The 9759-nt window shown below is 43.8% G+C and overlaps 1 long non-coding RNA gene across 1 annotated transcript; it reads right to left on the bottom strand.

The window, feature by feature from the left end:
* Positions 1 to 293: 293 nt before the first annotated feature.
* Positions 294 to 2982, bottom strand: LOC116961883. The gene is made up of 2 exons (XR_004407197.2): positions 1139 to 2982; positions 294 to 944 (listed from the first exon to the last, which is right to left on the bottom strand). It is a non-coding gene; the product is annotated as an uncharacterized LOC116961883 (long non-coding RNA).
* Between the last annotated feature and the right edge of the window lie 6777 nt (positions 2983 to 9759).

A 9759-nucleotide genomic window follows, 5' to 3' on the forward strand; every position in this document is an offset into this window, starting at 1 on the left:
TGCCGAGCTCTACCCCTGCGCTGTCACACACCGCTCGCTCGTTCTGAGGCCCCCCGAGGGTGCGTGAGGGCGCGAGGGCAGTTAGGAAGTCAGCTTTTAAACAGAACTCCCTCAACTTCATTGCGTATGGAAGTGACACAAACTCGGAGAGCAGCTCGCAGAAATGTATACTGCTCTGGTGTAAGTCCAGCTCTGTGTTAATTATTAAGGAGTGGCATTTTTAGTCATCATTTACAACAGATTCCGCATGTCTGAAACCTTGTTCCTGTGAAAGTTCACCACAATGTCAAGCATTTAATTAATTTTAAACTTTATTTTAAAGGTGTTACTGCAATTTGTAGAAATAATTGCAAAAACCTCTTTGATTCCTTTCCTGCCCCCTCCTCACTGGGAAAGCTAAATGATTGTATGAATTTTAGACATGCTTTTTAACATCACAGAGTGCCAAGTTTGCCCAGGATATAAATATAAATCCACAGAAGTGAGGAGACAGGAAGAGTTGGTTTACAAGAATACAGAGATTCTTTCAAAGAAATACATAAACATCTTCAGTTAAATTCAGCAAATAATCTGCTGTTCTGCCAATAAGAAACGTATACTTTTTAAAACAATTAAATAAAAAAAAACCAAATAATCGCAACACTTGCAATTTTTCCTACAAAAAAAAAATAATCCTTAAACAGTTGGCAGCTCTTAGTATCAGTTGCCTAAATTCGTAGACTAATTTACATGTAAGAGTACATTACCATGACAACTTTTAAATCTTGTTAAATTCTCTTCTTACTACTTAAAATTTTTTTGGCTGTCTTTTCTTCAGGAAAAGTGAGCTGTAGTCTGGAACCTCCTCCACATGCAAGGACCTTCATCAGGCATCTGTAACTCAGTGCACTTTGAGTACTACCACGACAATGTAGAGTAGGCTTAAAGCACGCTACCCTCAGAATCTAGTTTATGAAGAAGGAGAAAACAGATCATACATAGAAGGCCAAGAATTTATTGTTAGTACAACTGAAATCTTAACTCTCATCTAAGAATCATTGTTAGTGCATATCTAATTGTTATAAGAAAAAACACTTATATACAGAAAGAATTTCAATAATAATAAAAATAATAATACAGTTAAAACTGTTACACTCACGGTTTCTAGCTTCTTCTCTCTTTCCTGGTGTTAACGTTCATCCTGCTGCTGCTTCTCAGGGTCTTCAGGTTGGTGGTTTCAGCCCGGCAGTAGGGGTGCTAAGTCTGGTCACCAGCGCATGGGGGTCTTTTGCTGGGAGGAATGTGGTATTGATTGCTGCATCTTTGTCACTCCTGGATCCACTTGGGGTCTTTTTTACATTTGCCAGCAGGCTTTCACATCTTGCTGCTTTATCACTGGTTTGCAATTTCATGTGATAGCCAAATCTACCATATTTGATGTATCTTGCATATACTAGAAACTTATTCTTTGTTCTGTTATCCATAAAGAGGTGGTTCTGTCTAACTCTAGGTCTGTATTTCTTTTTAACAGAAAACAACTGTTGATTTGTTTATAGCTGCGTAGCCTCCAGTACCAAGCCTGTGCCTCATCTTTTGTCATCTTGTGCCTGTAGTCCTCCCCACTGCATCCTGTGTCTCCACCTCCCAAGGCCTCTGCTATCATCCCAGGCCTGTATTTCTCCACACTACATCATTATTTCAGTTGTAAGTACCTTGTTCTGCACAGAACAAGTACTCGTTACTCCTGTCTGTACACAACTACAGTGGTGCCATACAAGGATAAGCAGAAGTAAAACCAAAACATCTATAACCATGTGGTCAGATGAAAAAATGCTGTTAGAGCTAAACCAAGCTAAAGGCAAACTTGTAGGCAGGTCAGCAAGTGTTCAGCTGAAGCAAGCCTGGCATGACTCAGTGCTGAGGCCTTGCAAACTCAGTGGCAAAGCAGGTGGCCTGTTACTAACGGTGACACCATCTGATACAGGGCTACAGTTTACAAGCAGGCAACTGTCACATCAGCAGAATGCAGTAAGCGATGCAGTAAGCAATGCTGCTGTGTCACGCTCCAGCTGCAGTTACAGCAGCGCCTGCCCTGCTGACAAAAATAAAGCTGTACAGGTGCAGAGCAGCAACATCTGGGATCTTAATTACTGCTTATACAATAAAAGAACCCGGCCTGGTCCTGCAGTCTTGCTCCAAGTTGGCTGGCAGATGCTTGAGTGGAAAAATACCTTACCGGTGAGATCAGCCTGTTCAATACAAGGAAGTGAGAAGAGCAGTTTGTTATTAAAATAGAAGGTAAAATGAGATAATTCCTCAAATAACTGGGTAAATCTTGAGTTTTTGCTCCACGTGCTTTGTTAGATTTGGTTACCTCTGTCCTATGAGAGTAAAAAAATCTTGGCATAAAGAATGCTGCTTTCACAAGTGCCGAGCTTTTAAAAATTAATACTATGTGGAGCTCGTACTTTGTTTTTATAAAAAGGTTGTTGAAACAGCCCAAATTTCAGGCCGATTTTAAATAACACTTTGCATATTGTCAGGAACAACGCCTGGTTTTCCCTGGAAGCACACTGAGGCTAGGTCTGTCCGAGTAACTACAGATGAACGTTTTCTCTGCAGGCAGGGAAGGGAAGCAGCAGTCCCTGGTGAGCTTGGCAGTCCGGGCTCGGCCAGAGGCCGCTCGAGTGACTTCAGCCAGGCGTCCTCTGAAGTTCCCCACCCTGGGGCACTCCAGAAAGTTCAAGCGAACGAAAGGCAGGCTGCATCAGTTTAAACTTCATTAAACCTGCAGAATGGATGCTAATCCCATGCTTTAGTTTAACTCACAAAGGATCGAGTAAAGCGTTTACCGGCTCTCCCTGACCCAAATCCCCAGAGGCTCCCTGTGTTTGCTCACGACTTGCCCGCTTAAACGTCTCTGCACTCCTGCTTCTAGGCCGGGCTGTAAAACGAGGTCGCCCGCGTTTCCTTGGCGAAGGGCGGCCAGGGAGCAGCCGAGCCCCGGCGGCTCTCCGCCTTCCCCCAGCGAGGCGGAGCCGGGGAGCGGCGGGCGGCCGCGGCCGCCCCGGGCCGGCCCCTTCCCCTCAGCGCGGCGGCCATTTGCCGGGCGCCGCCTTCCCGCGCTGCGCGGCCCGGGGCGCGGCTGGCTGCTGCGGCGGCTCGGACAGCGGGCCCCCGCCTCAGCCGCGAGCAGCCCCCCAGGGAAAGATGAAAGGAGGATCGAATACCTCCTCAGGGGGAGACGAAAGGAAACGCTTGGAATACATTCGATCGATTTAGCTGCGTTTCTCACCGCTGCTCCCCTGGGTGTGATGTTGCGAGGGGTTTTACCCCATAGCCTGAGGTGCCACCCGAGCCCGGGGGGGGGTCCTCACCAGCTGCCCCCACCCCTTGTCCCAAAACCTGTTCCAGACGGCTCCCCTCGGAGTTCCACCGGCAGTCCAGGCTGCCGCCTAAGTGTGAAAACCGAGATGCGCCCGACGCCTCAGATGTCTGTGGTGCCCCGAGGTGAGCACTGGGCACCTGCAGGGTGTGAGGCTGTGGCCCCGGCACGGCACCGAGGGACGGGGCCATGCCAGCCAGAGAGGTTGATGGCCAGCCCCGCGTCACGACAGCGTAGTGCCAAGCCCCGCCAACAGCCCTCAGGGATGTGCCCACAGCCCTGACTTGGACCCGCTGCTCCCCAGCAGCAGTGGGAGCTGGAGGCTTCCAGAAAGTTCCTAAGGCAGGTGGAGTGGGCAGGGCGCTCCTGGCCCTGTGGCAGCACTGGTGCTTGGAGGTGCTGGCCACTGGTTTCTTCCCGTGGGGTCTAGGGAGAGGCGGCAGCCTGACACCAGCACAGAAGGAGGAAGGGACTTTGCCCAGCCAGGCTTGTGCCCTGCGCCAGGATGCATGGCCGTTCCCCTGAGGAGGGCCTTGCGGTCAGCTCTGCGCGCCAGGTGTTTCACTGCTCTTACTTGCTTTTCCTAACCTCCAGAGGGTGACATGCTGAAATTTTAGCTTTATAACTACAGAAGTGAGGCATTAAGTTCTTTAAAGGTCAGAACTCATGATAAAGTTCTGCAGGTACAGATGTTTTCTCTTGTGAGCTATTGATGAGCTAGCCACTCCTCTGCTGCTCTTTTGGGTTGTGTATGGAGCATACCAGCCACAACTAGTTTTGAATTCCTTGTGGAAACCTTTTTCCTCATGGGAAAATAGTGATCTGTTAAAGTTGAAACCATGGAGAAGTAATTGTGAACTCTGCGTTTTCTGATGTGAAGAAAAAACCATGAACTAACTTAAGTATAGTTGATGTATCCATCTTCACTAACACTTACAGGAATATATTTATTTAATTTACTCTTCTATTTTGAAATTTACATTCTCCTTTTTCATTGGGAGACCAGTCAAAATGAATAAAACATGTTTCCAAATGTTAACATCCACATTCTGAAAGTGTGTTGTGTCTCCTCGGCCCTGGAGGGAGGCTGTGGTCCTCCAGGCTGCCGTGTCATGCGCCTCCCTTCGGCCCTGCCTGCAGAGCCATTGCCTCCCTCATGGCAGCAGTGCTTGTTGCCACGCTATTTACTTCTCCCCACCATGCACAACACAGTCCTTTCATCCCAGCCACTGTCCTGCATGCCAGCTCATGATCTGCTTTTTTTTCTGTGCAAAGCCTGAGCCTTATGTGTATGCAGATGTGGCCCATGGTAGGACCATTATGTCTGTGAAAGAGCTAGATGTGACAAGTTAAGCGTGAACAGTGATAATTCCTGTAATTTATAGATGTATATAGGTGGTGCTGCTGTGAAACATCAGATTTTGAGTGACCAATGTAGAAGATTTAGGCTTCTGTAGAGATTAGAAAAGAGCTTGTGTGGTCGTTTTGGGCATAACTGTCTACTATGTAGCTACTAAGTAGCTTATGAAAGCTACTTGGTGTCACATGTTGCTTCAGAGCTTACCAACAAATGGATCCATGCTTACTGACATGATCCACCCAGTTGCAGTTACTTCAATATCAAACACTTGGTCCTGTAGGATTGAATTCTAAACAGGAACTAAACATGAAACTAAACATGAATGTGGATTCTAAACATGAAATAGACCCTGGGCCCTAGGCATGCACCAAGGCTGAGGAAGGCACGCTCTTCACCTCAATGAAAAGAGAATAATAAAATGAAGATTAAAATATTACTATTTGAACCTTTAAAAAAGATTCTTCCTTGTATGCATGCAAATTAAATGATGGGGTACTTAACCCCATAATTAATAAGGAGTTGTGACTAGTGATCATCATGCTTGTGCCATTAAAGATCTTTTCGTAAAACACAAAATGGCCTAATTAAACACTGCAGGAACTAAGCAGGTGATGGCTGGAGCTTAAGCAATTAATAATTAAGAAGCAGGAGATAGCATGTTTTCTTCTCAAGTAGTGTCTTCTGGGTACTATAGAAGTGACTGCTGAAGCGCATACACAATGATGATGTGACTTGGATACTTTGTTCCTGGGCAGCATTTTGTCAAAATACTGCTGTGTTGCAGATTTAAGACTCCAGTGGAATATAAATTAATAGAAAAAATCACTCTTGCAACTGTACTCCTTACTCAGTTTTGGAAAATTAAGAGGTTTTTAACTTCTTACAGAGTTTCATTGCCAAAAGCACTTTCTAATTTCTATGGTTAGACAAAAACTTAGATGGAATACATACCTTGTTTTGTTTTGTTTTGCTTTGTTTTCTTGTTCCTGTCCATTACACAGGGAATGAAAAGGGCTGTAAGTGGTTCCTTGATAAAATCTAGGCATGCAGTTTCTATTTTAAAACTCAAATGTTTGTTTTTATGCTACAATACTGCTGACTTTGTTCTAGCTATACATAGTTCCTTGCCTTCTATCCAAGCAATTTGTAACTCCACGGTTCTGTTTTAAAGAAAACTGAGTTGGAGAAGAAACATGCTTCTAATTCAGTCTTTTTTTCTTAACCTAAATAGAGATGGAAATTGAACTTGCTCTTGAGGGAGAAGTAGTAGATGGACCAGAACTACTTAATTTCAGAGTCATAATTCATACTGCTCACATCTTATCATAGAAGTGCAAATTGTACTGTTCTTGAAATTTCAATGCTTTTTTTTTTTTTTTTTTTTTTTTTTTTTCCCTATTTAAAACAGGGATTCGATATCTTCATTTTGGGAGAAGAACTTGGTGTCTTCATTCACAGTAGAAAATCTTCCAGCAAAACCTGACTTCTTTAAGGACTATGAGGTAAATATTAGCGTGATAGCAATAGTTAAAAGCAGAGGTTTTATTTCTGCTGAGTGAGTTCTTTTCTTATCCTATATGTTTCTAGCTGATAAACCGGTTTATTATTAACTTTTTATATGTACTTACAAGTATAGGAAGGCTTGTGAATAGGCTGCATTTGAGAAATTCAGTTGCATCTGAGTCAAGTTCCTAATGATTACATTTAATTGATATGATCATGGGCCCATCCCAGTTGCTGTTAACTTCATATAGACCCTACCCAGTGGCAGATTGTCAGTAGCCTAGTGAATTCAGTAGGAGTTTCTCTTCTAGTGAAAAGGTAAGTAAAGTAGGAGGTCATCCTCTTGTGGATCCATGTGTGCTAATTGTACTGCTTCCAGTTGTTCACCACTGCTCCCTGGTTATACTTTCTTGCATTCACAGCTTGTTATCCATTGAGAGCCAACCGAACTGTACAACTCAGAAAAACATATGTCAGATTCACTGTGACCCAAACAAAGCCAACAGCTGATTTTGTCAACTCTGCCCATCACAGCTAAGCTACTGGAGCTGCGCTCTTCTCCGTTTTTAACTGACATAATTATTCTGTCAAAATGTTGTTGTGTAAACCAAGCTACAGTGTGTTTGCCACATTAGTGTTAACATGACTGGTCTAATACTTCCTTCTAATTACAATTTGCATATTGGAATTGTTTAAGCTGAAGAGAATTAGTAGGTTAAGTGGAGTTGCTCCTGACCTTGGAGCTAAAGGAGACAGTTTTGCTGTCCACCCAGCTCCAGAGCTGTCTCAGAGGCTTTCTCGGTGGTAGAAGAGCATATGAGAGCCTTGTTAAGATAGTGGCTGTCAGCCTGGATGGATGTGTTTGTAGCTAGGAGGAGTGTGGTCATGGTGGAGACTGTGGGTGGCAGAAGAATGGATGCTATGTGGACCCCTGTGATAGAAGCAGTACAGTTTCTTAGCTGCTTTCTTACCCAGCTACAGAGATCCCCAGGAAACTAAAAAGGCCTCTAGAGCATTATGTCTGTGTTCTGAGATCTGTACTTCAGCACTTACTGAAAATTTGAGGCAGTGCATGTATGAGGCAAATACTTCATCAGGCTTATAGCAGTCATCAGAGAAATTCCTTGGGAGTGGTAGGGAAGGGAAGAGGTAAATGCTTGCCCAGAGAAGTTTTACAATTTCTTGTATGACATCTAGTGCACAGCAGAAAAAGGAACCAGTTTTTCTGTGATAACCATAGATTCTGAAATGAGAAACAGCAAGCAGGAAAAAACAGCCAATGAAAGATAGGAATATCTAACCATTGTAGCAAGCTTTTAAGCCTTTCAGTGCTATGTCTTCATAACTGAAGTGTTACCATTTACAGGTGTTGTTTAGGAGAGATGTAACTCAAAATTTTTCACTTTGATGATCGGGACTGATGTTCTGCAACAGAGAATGCTGGAATAGGGAGCATTGACTTTGATTTCTTTCTGCTTAGCTCTAAAATCTGCAAAAGCTTTACATTGTTAAGTGACCCTCACAATTGCAAGCATCTGTTAGTATCAGGTTCCATAGCAGACTTGTTTCTCCTTTCCTAAGCCCCTTTGAATTTGCAGTGCATAATTTTTGTAAATCCTTGGTCTGGATCTTTATTAAAACTTAGCTGGGGAACATGGTACATGACTATAAACTACATCTCTAAAAGCATTTATTCTGCTGAAAACTAATGCATCCGTCCTTCCAACCTACTGCCCCAACCCAAAAAGACAATATCCAGTTTTTATGATTAAAATGAAATACAATGTCCTTCTTCAGAGCAAAGTCACTGAGAAGTATCTGCAAACACAGATTTCCTTTAGCTTAAATACAGTGTGGCTTACAGATCACAGAGCAGCAGTAGCTGCCTGTGCGTCTGTCCTCGATGGTTACACAGCTCCTCCCTAGCTCACTTTGCTTCTCACCTTCCCCGTCCAGACCTGCTCCCGAGGAGCTCAGGCAGATGTTCCCTAATGAGATCTATTGGGACAGGAATGGAGGTGTTGCAGGTGTATTTTTGTGTGTGTCTCTCTTGTCTCTGAACTGCCAGCTCCAGAGCATAAAATCAAGTGATTGTTCTTACAGGGAGAACAAGATACAGAAATGGTGCTAAACGAAAGAGCTCATTGGTAACTGTTTGGAGCAGACATTGCAAGACTAATTGGCAAAGAAGCATGAAGTAGAAGTGGCTGTCAAGGAGTCCCATAATGCCCTGCACCATGGCCCTTTCTGCCTTGCTTGGAAGAAAACATGGTAACACTTCCATAGCCTTGAAATTAATCCTATTTGACACTCTTCTGAAAAAAACCCAAGAGGCATACAGCTTTCCACTTTGATTAATCCAATGCAAATCTATTGTAAAAACACCCCCTCTGTTGTGTTCTTGAACAAAAATGAGCTCAAGACTGTTGGGAGCTTCAACTGTTTCAGAAATCTAGGAAGACAGTAAAAGGCTGTGGCAGCTCGATCTGCTTTGCCTATTCATTTAACAGACCGCCCAAGGAATGGTAGAGTTATGAGAGATCAAAAAGGAGCTGTCACTGTCCTCAGTGTCCCCTGGTGGGTTTCAGGTTTTCAGAACAAAACATCCACTCCTGGAGTGAGGGAAAGACCCTTTTCCATAACTAAAACACCCCAGCTACTGTTTGTCCAGGCCTGTCCTCCTCTTCCTCAGACCCATCCCAAGGCAGGTGGATATTCATGGGGACCTCTTCTCAGTTACAGATGTGTTATTACCACCCTTCAGGATGGACACCAGTCTTATAGTGGTTTACTTTTCCTCTCTGCATGAAAACAGAAAAGCAAAGGGTGATGTAAAAACTTTGGTGCCACTCAATGGCCTGGGAAGGAGTGAAGCTTTTCTTAGTGAACTTCCTGGTATTAATGGTTTTCACTTGAGGAAATTACGTGTCTGCTATTGCACTGTCTGTCTGCTCGATTCTTCTCTACTACTGTATGAACTCATTAATCATATTGAGCTGAATTATTCCAAAGACTTAAATGCCATGGTAGCTGGTGGCCAAATAAAGGGGAGAAATACCCTAATGGGTTCTGCCACGGAGACAATAGTGACAGATTTCAGGTTGCCTGTGTTCTCTTTGGCATCAGCTAACTGTGCAGGCAGCACGGGCTTAGTCCTGCACTAGCTGTCCCTTCCTGTGGAGTTATCACAAAAAATGACAGAGCTGCTGATGCTGCTAAGAATGAGGATCGTGGTGGTGGTCCCAATCCCATAAGAAACAACATGCTGTTGATTCCACTATTCTTTTTGTTTCTAAGGGAGCAATAACCTATTTTGAGCTACTTGATTTGAGAACTCAAAGTACCTTTAAATCAGTCATGCTGTCTAACTCTCCAACACTTAGAGCCTCTGGAAATTCTAGTTTTATTTCCTACCTGGCTCCCCCCCCCATTAATTTTTTTTTGCCTATTGCTAATGGCTGTTGTATAAATAAGTCTTTAGTGTTTTCAATTTAAAAAAAGCACGAGAATAACATGAGTGAAACAAGCCCCT

The sequence above is a fragment of the Tyto alba genome, unplaced genomic scaffold (assembly GCF_018691265.1).
Source record: "Tyto alba isolate M040663 unplaced genomic scaffold, T.alba_DEE_v4.0 Super-Scaffold_1, whole genome shotgun sequence".
NCBI lineage: Eukaryota > Metazoa > Chordata > Aves > Strigiformes > Tytonidae > Tyto > Tyto alba.